Here is a 16,490-nt window from a genome sequence, read left to right as displayed (position 1 = left end):
TTTACCATTTCTTCTATTTCTGTATGTATGCTTGGATTGATTAAAATATTGCAAAAAGAACTAATTCTCCTTGTGTATATTACGTGGAAGATAGTTTACATGTATGAGGAACAATAGTGGCCTTAAGAATAAGCCTTGGCAGATCTATACGTGGTTTCTCCCCAGTCAGAATGATGTCACCAGACTACATTGGTTGACTTACTAAGTACAACTATCCGCATTTTTTGGTTAGTTATGACATTATCCATTGTTTGGTTGTACCATAAATCCCATAAAATCTCAATTTATCTGTGAGAATGTTGTGATTCACACAGTCAAATGCCTTAGATAGGTAGCAGAAAATACGAACCGGCACCGTTTTGTTATTTAGTACGTAAAAACAATGGCCAGTAAACATGTAAATGGCGTTCTCAGTGGAACAACTTTTCTGAAATTCAAACTGTGATCTTCTGAGGACATTATTGTTGCTCAGGTGAGATACTGCTCTAGAATACACCACCTTCCCAAATTTTGGAAAATGTGAGCAGTGCAATACGTCGGTAGGTACTGATATCTTTCCATTACGTTTCTTATGGATGGGTTTGACAACAGCACATTTCAATTTCTGTGGAAAAATGCCTTGAGTTATTAGTGTATTACATATTTCAGATAATAAAGGGCTTATTATATGGGTCATAGTGGTTTCTCCTGCTTATGAATTATCTAAACACCAGATACTGATGACGCAGTGCTGTCCACCACTTCCGCCTTGCCTGGGATATACCATCATTGCATTGGTTATCAGACGTTAGGTAGATTTTGCGAGGGTGTTGGTCTGCATTTAAACTGTCATCATTCATCCCCATTACGGTCGGAGGAAGGCAACGGCAAACCACCTCCATTAGGACCTTGCCTAGTAAGGCGGTGCGGGTCTCCCGCATCGTTCCCCTACGCTCTGTAAAGAAGCATGGGACTTCATTTCCATTTCCATTTCAGTTTGAGTTGCCATCCGGTTAAGCGAATACAACTCTTGGCTGCCTGTCTCATTGTTTATGAAGTTGAGCGACTTTCCCAGATCGGGCCTTGGAGCACTGAGGCCCACTTCTCTCTTGATTAGGTCAGATTGTGATGATTTTTTAAAATTAATTTTGAATTATTATTGTTTGGGCCTTCAGCGAACAAAGAGTTTGAATTTCTTATCAATAAGGCTTTCAGCCGTGAATGCAATTGGTCTTAAGAAATTTTAATTAGATATTGTCTGTTAATAATGAAATTTTGATGATTGTCCTTTTTTAAAAAATATTGTAGTGTCTCTTGGAGAAGTTTAACTGGTTCTTAAGAATTTGCTATCCAGGCCTTCAGCCGTCAGATTCTTTTTTGAGTTATTGCTATTGCGGCCTTCAGCCAACAAATAATTTGAATTTCTGGTCAATAAGGCCTTCAGCCGTGAGTGCAACTCGTTTAAGATTTTTTTTTAAAACTAGACATTGTGTCTTAACAGTCAAATTGCATAATTGTTCCTCATTGTCAACTTTATTTGCAATTGTTTCCAAATAAAATGTGCGTGATTTGAAAAAAAAACAAAAAAAAACCTGAGCAGCCAACAGGAAGTGACTGGGCCCCGTGTGCACACAGAGTCAGTCCCGCCTTTCCGTGAGTGCCAGGCCTCGGCGCGCTCCCCAGGGATCACTGCACAGGAGTGCACAAGCCAGCCAGGAGCGCTGGAAAGGCGTAACCACCATTAGCTGCTTCAGGTCACGGCCAACGATCGCTAGTGGTGCCATCTTGTACGTGCGAACATAAATGACGGTCGCACTGCTCTCCAAACGGGTGATACGGTCGACGGCAATGCAGCTCCACATTGACCTTATCGAAGGGTTGAAAAGTCCGAGGATTTCAGTAGTGTGAAAGGTTGTCAAGAACATCTTCTTGTTTCTCATCGCATTGAGAACTGTCATTTCCGACCGCGAAAAGTCTGGTATTGTTTTACTGACGCCCTTCTCCCTCCATCCCCCCCACCCCCCCTCTCTGAGGCCTTTTCGTACCTATTGTGATCGCCAGTGTGTCCGAAATGCTTTCCTCGGCCACTCGTAAGAAAACCGCGTGATTTTAACTCTGGGTGTCGCGGTTCTGACCTCCATGGAAGAGGCGTTAAAAGAAGGGGTGAAATGTGGGTAAGAGGGGCTGTGACGACCTTCTCATCGTGTGACACGTCCACGAAGGCGCTGGGCATAATTGTGGTGAATTCTGGTCACAATATGATATTATTCACCAACGTTACACGTCACATGAACTTCTGAGCTGTGGTCTTTTTTCCGCATGAGTAGACACTTTGCTGTTTGAAGCTTCGTCCAGTCCGAGGGTGAAGTCGTAGGGCTACGTTTTTGCACCATTATAGAGGAAGGTTTGAGGCACCTGTGAGCCAAATTTCATACTTATGCGTTGCAATGGGAGGGAATTACGAGCTTTCGAAAAAGTCATCCTTCAATTTTGTTGCGCCGAGTCTTCCGGAGCATACGGAACACAGCCTGCATAGAAGAGAGCCGAGAAGCCCAGCACCCGGGTGCACCTGAGCTAAGGATAGCCTCCAATGGAGGACGCACAACGGAAGGACTGTTTTATCACTCAAATACACTGAAGCGCCAAAGAAACTGGTATAAGCATGCGTATTCAAATGCAGAGATATGTAAACAGGCAAAATACGGCGCTGAGTTCGGCAACGCCTATGTAAGACAACAAGTGTCTGGCGCAGTTGTTAGATCCATTATTGCAGCTACAATCGCAGGCTGTCAATATATAAATGAGTCTGAACGTGGTGTTATAGTCGGTGTACAAGCTATGGGACACAGCATCTCCGCGGTAGCGATGAAGTGGGGATTTTCCCGTAGGACCATTTCACGAGTGTACCGTGAATATTATGAATCCGATAAAACATCACATCTTCCACATCGCTGCGGCCGGAAAAAGAGGCTGCAAGAACGGCACCAACGACGACTGAAGAGAAACGTGACAGAAGAACAACCCTTCTGCAAATTGCTGCAGATTTCAGTGCTGGGCCATCAACAAGTGTCAGCGTGCGAACCAATCAACGAAACATCATCGATATCCGCTTTTGGAGACGAAGACCCACTCGTGTGCCCTTGTTGACTGTACAACACAAAGCTGTACGTCTCTTCTGGGACCGTCAACTTCGACATTGGACTGTTCGTTACTCAAAAAAAAAAAGTTGCCTCGTCGGACGACTCTGGTTTTAAACTGCATCGGGCGGGTGGACTTGTGTGGGTATGGAGAGAACCTGATGAATCCATGGACCCTGCATGTCAGCAGGGGACTGTTCAAGCTGATACAGCTCCGAAATATTGTGGGCGTGTACAGTTGGAGACCCCTGATACGTCCAGATACGATTCCGACAACTGAAACGTACGTAAGCATCCTGCCTGATCACCTGTATTCATTCGTGTCCATTGTGCATTCCGACGGATTTGCGCAATTCCAGCATGGCAATGCGACATCCCACACGTCAAGAACTGATACAGAGTGGCTGAGTTTAAACACTTCCGCTGGCCACCAAACTCCTCAGACGTGAACATTATTGAGCATATCTGGGGTGCCTTGGAACGCGCTGTTCAGGAGGGATTTCTGCTCTCGTACTGTTACGGATTTATGGACAGCCCTGAAGGTTTCACGGCGTGAGTTCCCTCCAGCACTACTTTAGTCGATACCATGCCACCTCGTGTTGCGGCACTTTTGTGTGCTCGCAGGGCCCTACACGGTATTAGCCAGGTATTCCAGTTTGTTTGACTCTCCAGTGTAGTTTCCAAGTTAACATCGATTTGCCAAACGTAGGTAAATGGAGACACGTGGCGCCTCTCAGTCAGTGTCAGCGACAGTGTCAGTACAGTAACAACAGCATGCGGAATGTGTGTGCAAGAGGAGCGACTGGACATTGTGCAAGTGATCCTAGTTATCGTTCAGTGGATTCGGGACTAGACCAGATTTAAAGGCAGATGGGTGCAAGTGAACCTTAGACTACAGTCACACTGCAGCTTTATACTAGAGTTAAGTAGTGTTACATTCCTTTATTATGTTAAACTGTTGCTAACGTGCTTTGCCGTCATTTTGCGCAGATGTTGCCTAAGCTCATTTAGTTCTGTGACGAGGCTGTACAGCCACTGAGTACGACCAAGCCACCTGATAACAGCAACTACTTTCCTTGGCAAGGGGTTCTCTTCATGCCATCTTATTATTTTCGACAGTATATGTATTTGGGGAATAGAACAGAATACGTTTTCCGTGCTGTATTTATGTACAGATGAACAGATTAGCACAAAATTTAAAACGATGGATAAGAGCATCAGGCTAAGATTCTCGCAAAAATAAAGGCTCATCTGGTTTTAATGGCGCTTTCAATATACTAAAGAGGAACGTTGTAGAAACCTTGGACCGACTTTCAAACACAGGTGTCGCAATGTGTGGAAGTTACGGGGTTTCAAAAAAAGTTATCCTGTAATTCTGTTCGCAGTGTATACTGTGTTTTGCATGCTCTGGTTTAATTTTCCCCTCATTACTTCACCCTCTGCTGCTCCTACTAACGCCGAGCTATCGAATATTCCTTGATACAGTAAAACCTCTTTATTGAAATGAGTGCGGCTGTACTCAAATTGCTGAATGACTGAGACCCGCAATATCCTAGCGTAACGCAATCTGACTGCTCAAAAAAAAGATAACCTGACTTCAAATAATTAATTCAAAAGAATGGCCTTGAGTAGAGAGAAATCCTATCAATAACCTATGCATTTCATTAAGCACTTGCCTCACAAAAATCTCATTACGCGAACTACTGCAATACAGCGAGCGTCAATACTGCCAGATAAATAAATATTCTAACTACTAAAGCCACTAACTACTAATAGGCATGTGGTTAGCAAAGGAAAGATTTGGTTGAAAACCAAATAATTAAGTTTTTACCTTAATAATGTGACACCCAGTACAAAGACATATAATCATGAATAATTTTCAATCTTCAAGTCGGATACTTCCAAATCGTTAGCCTACGCTAACACTTCAGAGCTCTATCCTGCATCAGTGCTAACTTCTCACATCTAACATCCGTCACTGCTGGTCGTTCACCTCCAACTGCCCAACAGTACTTCCATCACTGCTGGCGACTAAACTTCCAACTGCCAAACACTACTGGCGATTAACTCCCAACAACGAGTCGAACCAGCCGCAGAGTCTCTTCCAAAGAGAGCGCAGTCAGAGATCCAATGCAAAGCGCTACACAGCGCCGCCAACACAGAAGCAGCCCACTTACAAAGCAGATACTCCACTAATTTGCCCCTACTTTGGGTAAGGTTCTTCTACAGACTTCTTATCTAATCTTTGTAGCACTTCTTCATCTTGTACTGCATCTGACTTCTTAACTTTCAATATTCTTCGATAGCACTATATCTGAAATTCATATGACACGTTATATTTTGACTAAAGTTCAGTCTTGATCACACCATTTATGTTTCAGTGACACAGGTAACCGGTTTCGGTTATTTTTACATAACCATCATCAGACCCATGGCTCCCTTAGGATGGTAGGCGTAGCAGCTGAGGAGAGCTCCGCCTACCATCGTAAGGGAGCCATGGGTCTGATGATGGTTATGTAAAAATAACCGAAACCGGTTACCTATGTCATTGAAACATAAATGGTGTGATCAAGACTGAACTTTAGTCAACTATTGACCACTGTATTCCAAAAACGTTTACCAAAATATAACACCTTGTTTTCACTTCTTCAAGACTGCATGGAAATCCACTACTTCCGTGTGCATTGTCTTTTACTGCTCAGACTTTGAGAAAAGAAACGGCAGTTTCACTGTGAAGAATGATCAGGACTGTCTTTATGGTCTGTGTGAAAATTAAGCTTTTGACCAACATTGTATTAATAAGTGTGTGCATTTGATTTCTTTGTTATTATAATTACGAAAAATTTTATCAAATCATTATTGGCCACTGCCCAAAACAATTTGTAAAATTTTTGTGGGGAGCATGGGGGCTATGTAAGTAGGCCGTTTATGTTTTCTTATTGGCAACGTTACGTAGCTCTCTGTATGAAAATCACTGGCTGTGCTGTGTGCAGTCTGTGGCTGGTTGGCATTGTTGTAATACTCGCCATTGTAGTGTTGGGCAGCTGGATGTTAACAGCGCGTAGCGTTGCGCAGTTGGAGGTGAGCCGCCACCAGTGGTGGATGTGGGGAGAGAGATGGCGGAGTTTTGAAATTTGTAATACTGGATATTATGAACTGCTATGTATATTATTATTTTTCAACACTATTAAGGTGAATACATTGTTTTTTCCCTATCAAAATCTTTCATTTGCTAACTATGTCTATCAGTAGTTAGTGCTTTCCGTAGTTTGAATCTTTTATTTAGCTGGCAGTAGTGGCGCTCGCTGTATTGCAGTAGTTCGAGTAACCAAGATTTTTGTGAGGTAAGCGATTTGTGAAACGCGTAGGTTAATGTTAGTCAGGGCCATTCTTTTGTAGGGATTTCTGAAAGTCAGATTGCGTTGCGCTAAAAATATTGTGTGTCAGTTTAAGCACAGTCATGTATAATTGTTCAAAAGGGGACGTTTCATATCTGTTCCGGTGTAAACACAAGCGCCGGCACGAAGATGAAGACAGCAAGAACAGAGGGGGCTGTGTGATGACGTCAGCCAATGGACCGCTGACCAGGACCGCATTGCAGCAGGAGCGGCCTCTACAGGAGGAGAGTACAAGCGGCGCTCCTGCCTGCCTCGGCCGCACTGTCGCAGGCCGTATTCTTTATTGCAATAAAACAACTACTAACGTGATTTGCTTGAATTGTTGTATAGCTGTCCGAGGAGGCAACATCCATTAGGAACCCTGTAAGAGACGAGTGGGCAGTACCCCACAGTATCTACCACTAGAACTGTTTTACTGAAGAGCTTTCTTTGTCTGTGCCAGTCCACTTCTTATATATTCCTTTTTTCCATCTTCTTGCGCAATTCGCTTCTTTGGTATTATTCTTTCACATCGTCCTCTACTGTAACGTTCCCAACTTTGATATTAAGCGAGTCAGTAGTCTCTATTTTAGCACTATTAATACTAACTAAAATACTAACACGAATTCTTTACAGACGAATGGAAAAACTAGTAGAAGCCGACCTCGGGGAAGATCAGTTTGGATTCCGTAGAAATACTGGAACACGTGAGGCAATACTGACCTTACGACTTATCTTAGAAGAAAGATTAAGGAAAGGCAAACCTACGTTTCTAGCATTTGTAGACTTAGAGAAAGCTTTTGACAATGTTGACTGGAATACTCTCTTTCAAATTCTAAAGGTGGCAGGGGTAAAATACAGGGAGCGAAAGGCTATTTACAATTTGTACAGAAACCAGATGGCAGTTATAAGAGTCGAGGGACATGAAAGAGAAGCAGTGGTTGGGAAGGGAGTAAGACAGGGTTGTAACCTCTCCCCGATGTTATTCAATCTGTATATCGAGCAAGCAGTAAAGGAACCAAAAGAAAAATTCGGAGTACGTATTAAAATCCATGGAGAAGAAATAAAAACCTTGAGGTTTGCCGATGACATTGTAATTCTGTCAGAGACAGCAAAGGACCTGGAAGAGCAGCTGAACGGAATGGACAGTGTCTTGAAAGGAGGATATAAGATGAACATCAACAAAAGCAAAACGAGGATAATGGAATGTAGTCGAATTAAGTCGGGTGATGCTGAGGGAATTAGATTAGGAAATGACACACTTAAAGTAGTAAAGGAGTTTTGCTATTTGGGGAGCAAAATAACTGATGATGGTCGAAGCAGAGAGGATATAAAATGTAGACTGGCAATGGCAAGGAAAGCGTTTCTGAAGAGAAATTTGTTAACATCGAGTATAGATTTAAGTGTTAGGAAGTCATTTCTGAAAGTATTTGTATGGAGTGTAGCCATGTATGGAAGTGAAACATGGACGGTTAATAGTTTAGACAAGAAGAGAATAGAAGCTTTCGAAATGTGGTGCTACAGAAGAATGCTGAAGATTAGATGGGTAGATCACATAACTAATGAGGAAGTATTGAATAGGGTTGGGGAGAAGAGAAGTTTGTGGCACAACTTGACCAGAAGAAGGGATCGGTTGGTAGGGTATGTTCTGAGGCATCAAGGGATCACCAATTTAATATTGGAGGTCAGCGTGGAGGGTAAAAATCGTAGGGGGAGGCCAAGAGATGAATACACTAAGCAGATTCAGATGGATGTAGGTTGCAGTAGGTACTGGGAGATGAAGAAGCTTGCACAGGATAGAGTAGCATGGAGAGCTGCATCAAACCAGTCTCAGGACTGAAGACCACAAGAACAACAACAATTACCTTTAGTTTTTTTAAGCCATATATTCTGCTAAGTATACTGTCCATTTGCAACAGAAGTCTTTCTGTCCTAAGTGGCTATGTCGTCTGCAAACTGCGTTATTGTTATCTGTTCCCACCGTTCTGTTACTCTAACAAAATTTTTCTCCGTCTTCTTCATTCCTTCTTCGGCGTACAAGTTGAACAACGAGACAACGAGACGCCTCGCTAAACCCGCAGCACAGGACAGGTAGTTGGAATTGTGGACCGGGGCTGAAATGAGCGGCTGTCAGTTACACTCGAACACATATAACTTTATTATTTGACCAAATATTACAGCACAAATTTTGAACTTAGTTATCGGCTGAACAAGCCTCACTATCTTATGCCTTAAGGGCACAACCTCTTAAATTTAAAAACGGCTTAAGATTCAGACGGAAAACAGAATATTTAGAAGGCAGAAGGCCTCACGTAAGTTAGTTCTATAAGTTGGCTGAAGGCCCAACAAATCTAACACTTCAAAAGCAGTCAAGTTTAATTTAACAATGGCTGAAGGCCGATGATTAAAAACTCAAGGAAAAATTAAATAAAAAAAAAACGCAAGGCAGAAGACCTTATCTTGTATTAGGCAGAAGGCCCCAAACAGTCTGATGCTTGAAAGACAAGAACTTTAATTTAAAAAACGGCTAAAGGCCCATGACTTAAAACACAACTAAAATCATTTTTAGTAGGCAGAAGGCGCAAGGCTTTGTCTTTAAACAATATTTTACACAGGCTGGAGGCCAAAACAATCTAACACTTGACAAGCAAGGAACTTAAATTTTGAAACGGCTGAAGGCCCATGACTTAAAACACAACTAAACACAATTCAACTTTAATTCAAGACCATCGGCTATCAGCCATACAAATACACACAACAGAAAATAAGAAAAGGCAGTGCAGCTAACGGTGCTCAGAAACTTCGGGGGTCGGCCAGCACTTGAAGTACTGACGTTCACTCAGGCCTCAATCCGACGACAACTCGACCGACAGACCGTCAACAGACCAATGGTCAAGGTGATCTACGCTCCACACTTGCACCAAGGTTGGGCTCCGCACTTGCACCGAAATTCTAGCGATGCTGACAGCAGCGACTGTGGAACCAAACGAGAACGGATCCCAGAAAACCCATAAGCGGTGGACGACCCGAAAACCCACGTCGTTTAATCAAACGACCAACTAATCCAGAGCCAGTGCGCCGACAACACTTAAATAAACTTGTCGCTGAAAATGACATAAACTACATGCAGGCCCACGAACATCTGCACGAGGAGTAGACGCTGCTCCCGGCAGTGGCTGTGCAGTAACGAGCACGAACCACGAGTCGGCGCACTCAGCCGAGCCATCAGCAATCGTCTAACAAGACGACCGACCGACGGTCAACCAAAGTCGTCCCCACACGTGTGTCGGCAATCGTCAAGAAAGTGATGGCCAGCCGCACTTTCCCGACGCTGCATGCCCCACTGGTGCTGCGTCCGGACTGCGCGAGCCGACCAACTGCACGGAAACAGCACTAAAATAACAGCGCAGTCGACATCACAAGCAACACACAATATCACAAACAATAATAAACTGAAACCGACGTTTCGGCCGAATGGCTGCACAAAAATATAAATTTTACACATGAGACTGAAAACAATGGTACCCTGCCATCTCTGGATGTGGAAGTATACAGAGCTGCCAAAGGTAAACTGGGACACAAAGTGTACTGGAAACCGACGCACACTAATCGGTACCTGCACGCGGAGAGCCACCACCACCCAGCTCAAAAGTATTCTGTCCTGCATACGTTAACTGCCTCAGCCTACCGGATAAGCGATGAAAATAACGTCAAAGAAGAATTAAAGGAGCTACAACACACGTTTCGTTCCAACGGCTATGATGACAACATCATAAGAAAGGTAGCTAAAACCAAAGGGAGCAGAACACGAGAAGAAGGCAAAGAAGAGAAGCTTCCACTGGCACACTTGCCATATGTAAAAGGCGTCAGTGAACGGCTAGGCAACGTCCTCCGCCGACGAGGTTTCAAACCGATTTCTTGTAGCAGTCACAGGATCAACGAAATGATAGGCTCCACCGAGGATGTAGTCAACAATCTTAACACTGCAGGTGTTTACGAACTACGGAGTGAGTGCGGAGCTGCCTACATAGGAGAGACAGGGAGATCTGTCAGCTTACGAGTAGCAGAAGACGAGCGCTATGTACGTTTACAACAACATAATAAGTCGCCGATAGCGGAACACAACCGTGACTGTGGGCAACCTATCGGGTTCCAGGAAGCCCGAGTACTGGCGAAAGAATCGTGGATGCGAGAACGCAAAATACGGGAGGCGATCGAAATTATTAAGCAGCCTGACATCATCAACAGAGAAGATGGCTACAAACTCCCGGCGTCCTGGATGCCGGCCATCCCAGTCCAGAGGGCAGAAGCTACACGGGACACGGGCGTGTCTGCACCAACAGCTGTAGAGCAACTGACAGTCCACTTCCGCGCACACCGGGAGGAAAACTTGCCGACCAGAAGCCGAACGCTGATTGGCGGACAGCTACCAATCGTTTACGACATCGACATCCACGAATAGCCTCTTTCCGTCCATCTTCCCTTGCGTCATGACTAGCCAATCATATTAGAGGGCCAATTAAAAGTTTTACAACAGTGACGTCAGACACTGATAGTCTATAATAAATAGAAACACCTATCACCATGCAAAACCAGTCGTGCCCTGAGGAAGACCGTTGCAATTCAGCCGAAACGTCGGTTTTAGTTTATTATTGATGTTTGTTTTTTAGCAATGACGCGGCATAATACCCAGAAGAATTTTAATCACTTTGACACCGGCCGCGGAAGCCTACGTACTTGTATCAATATCACAAACACTTGCACGAAGAACGCGACCAATAGTAAAAGCAGTGATTGAACAATGATACGGCCGAACCACGAGTGGAGACACACACCGCGAACCCATAAGCGATCGGCGAGCAAACACACGTCCTCCGGTAAGACGACCAACCGACGATCAACCGAGACCATCTCCAGTTCAAGTCATGTATGCCGGCCACAGTCGGGCGAGCCACGGCTATCAAGCCTGACTACTGCTCCAACCCGACGGACTTCCGCCGCGTCTCAACTCTACGACTGCCAGGTCCCAACTGCACTGCAGGCGCGTGCCAACTCGCTGCAGATCCGGGAAGTAATAGCAGGCGGCACAGATAATACGCCAGGGGTTAGATCGATAAGCGCCGCTGCTGCCACTCACGGGCAGGCAAAGCGGCAACTCAGTGACCCCAGTAATTGAAATTAACATAACGAGGTGGTAGTAGAGTAATAACAGGATGTCAAATGAGACGTGGCACCAACACGAGCCACGCGCGGCTCAGACAACAATAATTGTAGTACAAAGTAATATCTCCAATTACAGTTACATTTTCAGCAAATACACCAAGTCCTTTAATACATCCATGTATTTTCTCATCATTACTAACTTTATGACTATACACGAAACTAGGTCTACTTTGGGTCTTCGGATCAATTCCACAATGCCAGGTCTTGTAGGCGATGACGTCTCGGTCGGCGAAAGATTCCAGTCCAGGTACGGAATCATTTTCACAGCGGACAATAGCCAGTGTAAACCACCCACTGCCAGCTGCTCCAGTTGCGACATCAAGTGAGAAATTCATTCGACAACCACGAAAGAATATAGGGCCATTCAGAGTAACAGATTGTGCAGTGCCATTTGTGCCAAGTTTATTTTCGAGGTTAATAATGTGTTTACAGACGGGCATGACGGCGGCGGCGATGACGATACACACATCGACGGGCATAGTGCTTCAATGCTGTTGCAAATATAGCTCACGGCGGAGTGGTTCCGCTGGCGCGTTACGTAAGCTGCAATCCTACCTTACGCTGTCTTGTGAGGTGTGGTGAGGTGAGGGGAGGGGAAGGGGTGGTCATCTGCCTGAGTTTATTCGACCTGCCACGACTTTCTGTATCGTGCCAGCCTCTTCATCTCAGAAGAAATCACCCCCTATGTCCCCAGTTATTCGCTGGATGTATTCAAATCTTTGTCTCCTGTTTTTCGGCGTCTGTCTCTCACTCGAGCCTGCTGCCTTAACCCATGTCCCGTCATTCTGTCCCTTCTTCTTGTCAGTGTTTTCTAAATATTTCTTTCTTCGTTGATTCTGCACAAGACGTCATCGTTTCTTATCAGTCCACTTAATTTTCAGTGTCCTTCTACACCAGAACATCACACACACGTCGATTCTCTTCGAGTTCTCCAGGAATCTCGTCCGAGCAATGCAGTGCTCCCAGCGTACATCCTCAGACATGTCTTCCTCAAATTAAGGCCGACGTTTGCTACTGCACTCTGTGCCTGCCTGTGTTAGTCCGCTCCTTACAGCTTCCCGGCTTCGCCCATCATGCCTTATTTTGCTCTCAAAGTATCCGAATTCTTTGTCGTCATCTACTATGTAACCCTCAGTTTTGATGTACAAATTTTCGCTGCTGCTCCTTATTACGATCGTGTTTCTACAGTTCTCTCTCACCGTATTCTGCACTCATTATACTGATCATCCTTCTTTGTGCGTCCTACAATTCTTCCTCACTTTCTCTGGGAATACCGTTGTCATCGGCAACTCTTGTCATTGATAGCCTATGACTCTGAATTTTCATCCCATTATTGATGTTTTATTTTATTTCTATCGTTGCTTCTTCGATGCAACCAATGGCCTTGCCGCAGCGACAACGCTGATTCCCTTCAGACCACCGAAGTTAAGCGCTATCGGGCTTGGCTAGCACTTGGATGGATGACCGTCTCAGTTTGCCGTGCCCTGTTGGAAAGTGCGGTACTCTGTGTCTACATCTGCATCTACCTCTACCATCTACATCGATGCCTCGCAAGCAGCCTTAACGGTGGGTGTCGGACGGCACGGTGGAGGATACCCTCTACAACTACTACTAATTTCCTTTCCGGTTCCACTCCCAAATAGACCGAGGGAAAAACAACTGTCTACATGCCTCTGTATGAGTCCTAATTTCTAGTATTTTATCTTCGTGGTCCTTACTCGCAATGTATGTTCGCAGTAGAATAGTGTGACAGTCAACTCCAAATGCCAGTTCTCTAAAGTATCTCAATAACGCCACATTCCCTCCAGGGATTGTTTGAGTTCCCAAAGCATCTCCGTACCACTTGTGTGTTGTTTGAACCTACCGGTAACACAGCTACCAGCCCGCCTGTGAACTGCTTCAGTGAGCTCCTTCAGTCCGACCTGGTACGGATCCCAAACACTCGAGCAGTAGTCGAGACTAGGTCGCACCAGTGTCCCACATGCGGTCTCCTTTACGGATGAACCACTCTTTCCTACAACTCTCCCAATGAACTGAAGTCGACCATTCACCTTCCCTCCCACAGTTTACACAAGCTTGTTCCACCTCATATCGCTTTGCAACGTTACGCCGAGGTATTTCACCGACTTGACTATGCCAAGCAGGACACTAGTATTACTGTATCCGAGCATGACAGATTTGCTCTTCCGCTTACCTGCATTAACTTACATTTTTCCACATCTAGGGCTAGCTGCCATTCATCACACCAACCAGCGATTTAGTCCAAGTCGTCTTGTATCTCCCTGCAGTCACTTACCTCACCGTACACCACAGCATCATCAGCAAACAACCGCAGACTGCGGCCCACTCTGCCTGCCAAATCATTTGTGTATGCAACACCAGTCCTATCACACTTCCCTGGGGAACTCCTGCCCATACATTTGTCTCTGAGGATCACATACTGGGATATATTACTTAAAAAGTCTTCGAGCCACCCATACATCTGTGAACTTATTCCATATACTCGCAGCTTTGGTAGCAGCTTGCAATGGGGCACCGTGTCAAATACTTTTTCGAAATCTAGAAAAATGGAATCTTACAAACTGCCTATTTGCTTGTGTCTCGGGTTCTTCGGCCGACGTTCGTCTGACGATTTTTCTGACGTTTCGCCAGCACGAGTGGCTGGCATTGTCAAAGCTTCACCTTCCATTGCCGGTGGTGAACTGGAGGCGAGCTCGCGGCCGCAGGCTATATGTACCTGGCGCACCAACGTCCGAGCGCTTCTCCGCGGTCATTTCCGGTGCGGTTCTCCTCTCGCTACCTGCGACGGTCGTTCGCTGCAGTACGGGAAGCCAGGATCCGTTTACCTTAAGGCTTTCCTCTTTCTTGTTCAAACTGTTCGCGTGTTTTTGTATTTCCACAGCTTCTCTGAACAAGCGCGTGTGATAGTGCTTGTCTACAGCCAGAACTTCCGTGTCCTCGAATTTTATTTCGTGGTCGGTCTCACTCAGCGTGTGCTCTGCTACGGCCGATTTCTCCACCTGCCCCACTCTCCAATGCCCTTTGATCCTACTGTTGCCTGATCCTCCAGTCATTCCGACGTAAACTTTCCCACATGTGCATGGTGAGCGGTATATTCCCGACACCGCAAGTGGGTCCCTTTTATTCTTTGCCGATCTAAGACACCTTGTCGGTTTGAAAATTGTCTTTACGCTGTTTTTGTGCAGTATACGGCCGACTCTGTCCGTCACACTGGGCATCTATGGCAGAAAGTCGTACCCGACATTTCTTTTTCTGATTCCTTACTTCGCCGAGTGTTTGGCTCTGTTACACTTCTAATATAATTTGTGGAGTACCCATTGCTCCACAGAACACTTTCCAGGTGTTGCATTTCTCGTTTGAGGTATAGCGGCTCACATATTCGTCCTACTCGCGCTGCGAGCGTATTAATCACGCCTCTTTACTGGCTCTGGTGGTGGTTTGATAGTTTTTGCAGGTATCGGTCCGTGTGTGTCGGTTTTCGGTACACGCTATGTCCCAGGTTTTCGTCGTCCCTTGTGACCAGCACATCTAGAAATGGTAGTTTTTTCTCTTTTTCTACTTCCATGGTAAATTGCAGACACGAAGATGCTACACCAAAGTTCTTGAAATTTAAGTAGCTTTAACAAGAAAGGTAAAAGCCTTAAGGTAAACGGATCCTGGCTTCCCGTACTGCAGTGAACGACCGTCGCAGGTAGCGAGAGGAGAACCGCACCGGAAATGACCGCGGCGAAGCCCTCGGACGTTGGCGCTCCAGGTACATATAGTCTGCGGCCGCGAGCTCGGCTCCAATTCACCACCGGCAATGGAGGGTGAAGCTTTGACAATGCCAGCCACTCGTGCTGGCGAAACGTCAGTAAAATCATCAGACGAACGTCGGCCGAAGAACCCGAGACAGAAGCAAATAGGCAGTTTGTCAACAAGTGGCCACGAAAGCCGTAACAATTTCGAAATATGGAATCTGCCTGTTGCCTTTCATCCATAGTTCTCAGAATATCATGTGAGACAAGGGCAATCTGAGTTTCGCACGATCGATGCTTTATAAAACTATAGTGAGTCGTGGACGTAAGCTACTCAGTCTCAAGAAAGTTTATTGTATTCGAACTGAGTATATGTTCAAGGATTCTGTTGCAAACAGAAGTTCGGGATACTTGTCTGTAATTTTGCGAGTCCATTCTTTAACCCTTCTTATATACCGGAGTCACTCGCGCTTTTCTCCAGTCGCTTAGGACTTTGTGCTGAGTCAGAGATTCACAATAAATGCAATCTGGGGAGGAGCAAATGACATACTATTTGTAAAATCGAGCTGGTTGTCCATCCAGACCTGGTGATTTGCTTTCAGATCTCTCAGCCCTTGTGACGCCGTCTGAAGAGCTACTTGGCCGAGTAGTAGCGGTCTCAGGCCACGAAAACTGTAAACGGCCGGGACAGTGGTGTGCTGACCGAATGTCCCTCCTTATCCGCATCCAGTGACGGACCATCGGCTAGGATGACACGGCGGTCGGTCGGTAGCGTTGGGCCTGTTCGGATGGAGACTATTCTTCGATGTACAGGTTGAACAATAAAAGGATAACACTGTAACCCTGCACACCTGCCTCACGCACTCTTTAATCCGAGTATTTCTCTACTGGTCTCACCAAATTCGCAGAACAACTCATCTTTAGGTTTGTTTATAAATAAATAAATCTGCTGCTACCAGTCACGATTTTTCTTTATTTTACTATTCGCACGACGCTTTTCGAGAAATAATTCCCAT

Source organism: Schistocerca cancellata, chromosome 10 (genome assembly GCF_023864275.1).
Source record: "Schistocerca cancellata isolate TAMUIC-IGC-003103 chromosome 10, iqSchCanc2.1, whole genome shotgun sequence".
Taxonomy (NCBI): Eukaryota; Metazoa; Arthropoda; class Insecta; order Orthoptera; family Acrididae; genus Schistocerca; species Schistocerca cancellata.
This window is presented reverse-complemented; position numbering follows the sequence as displayed.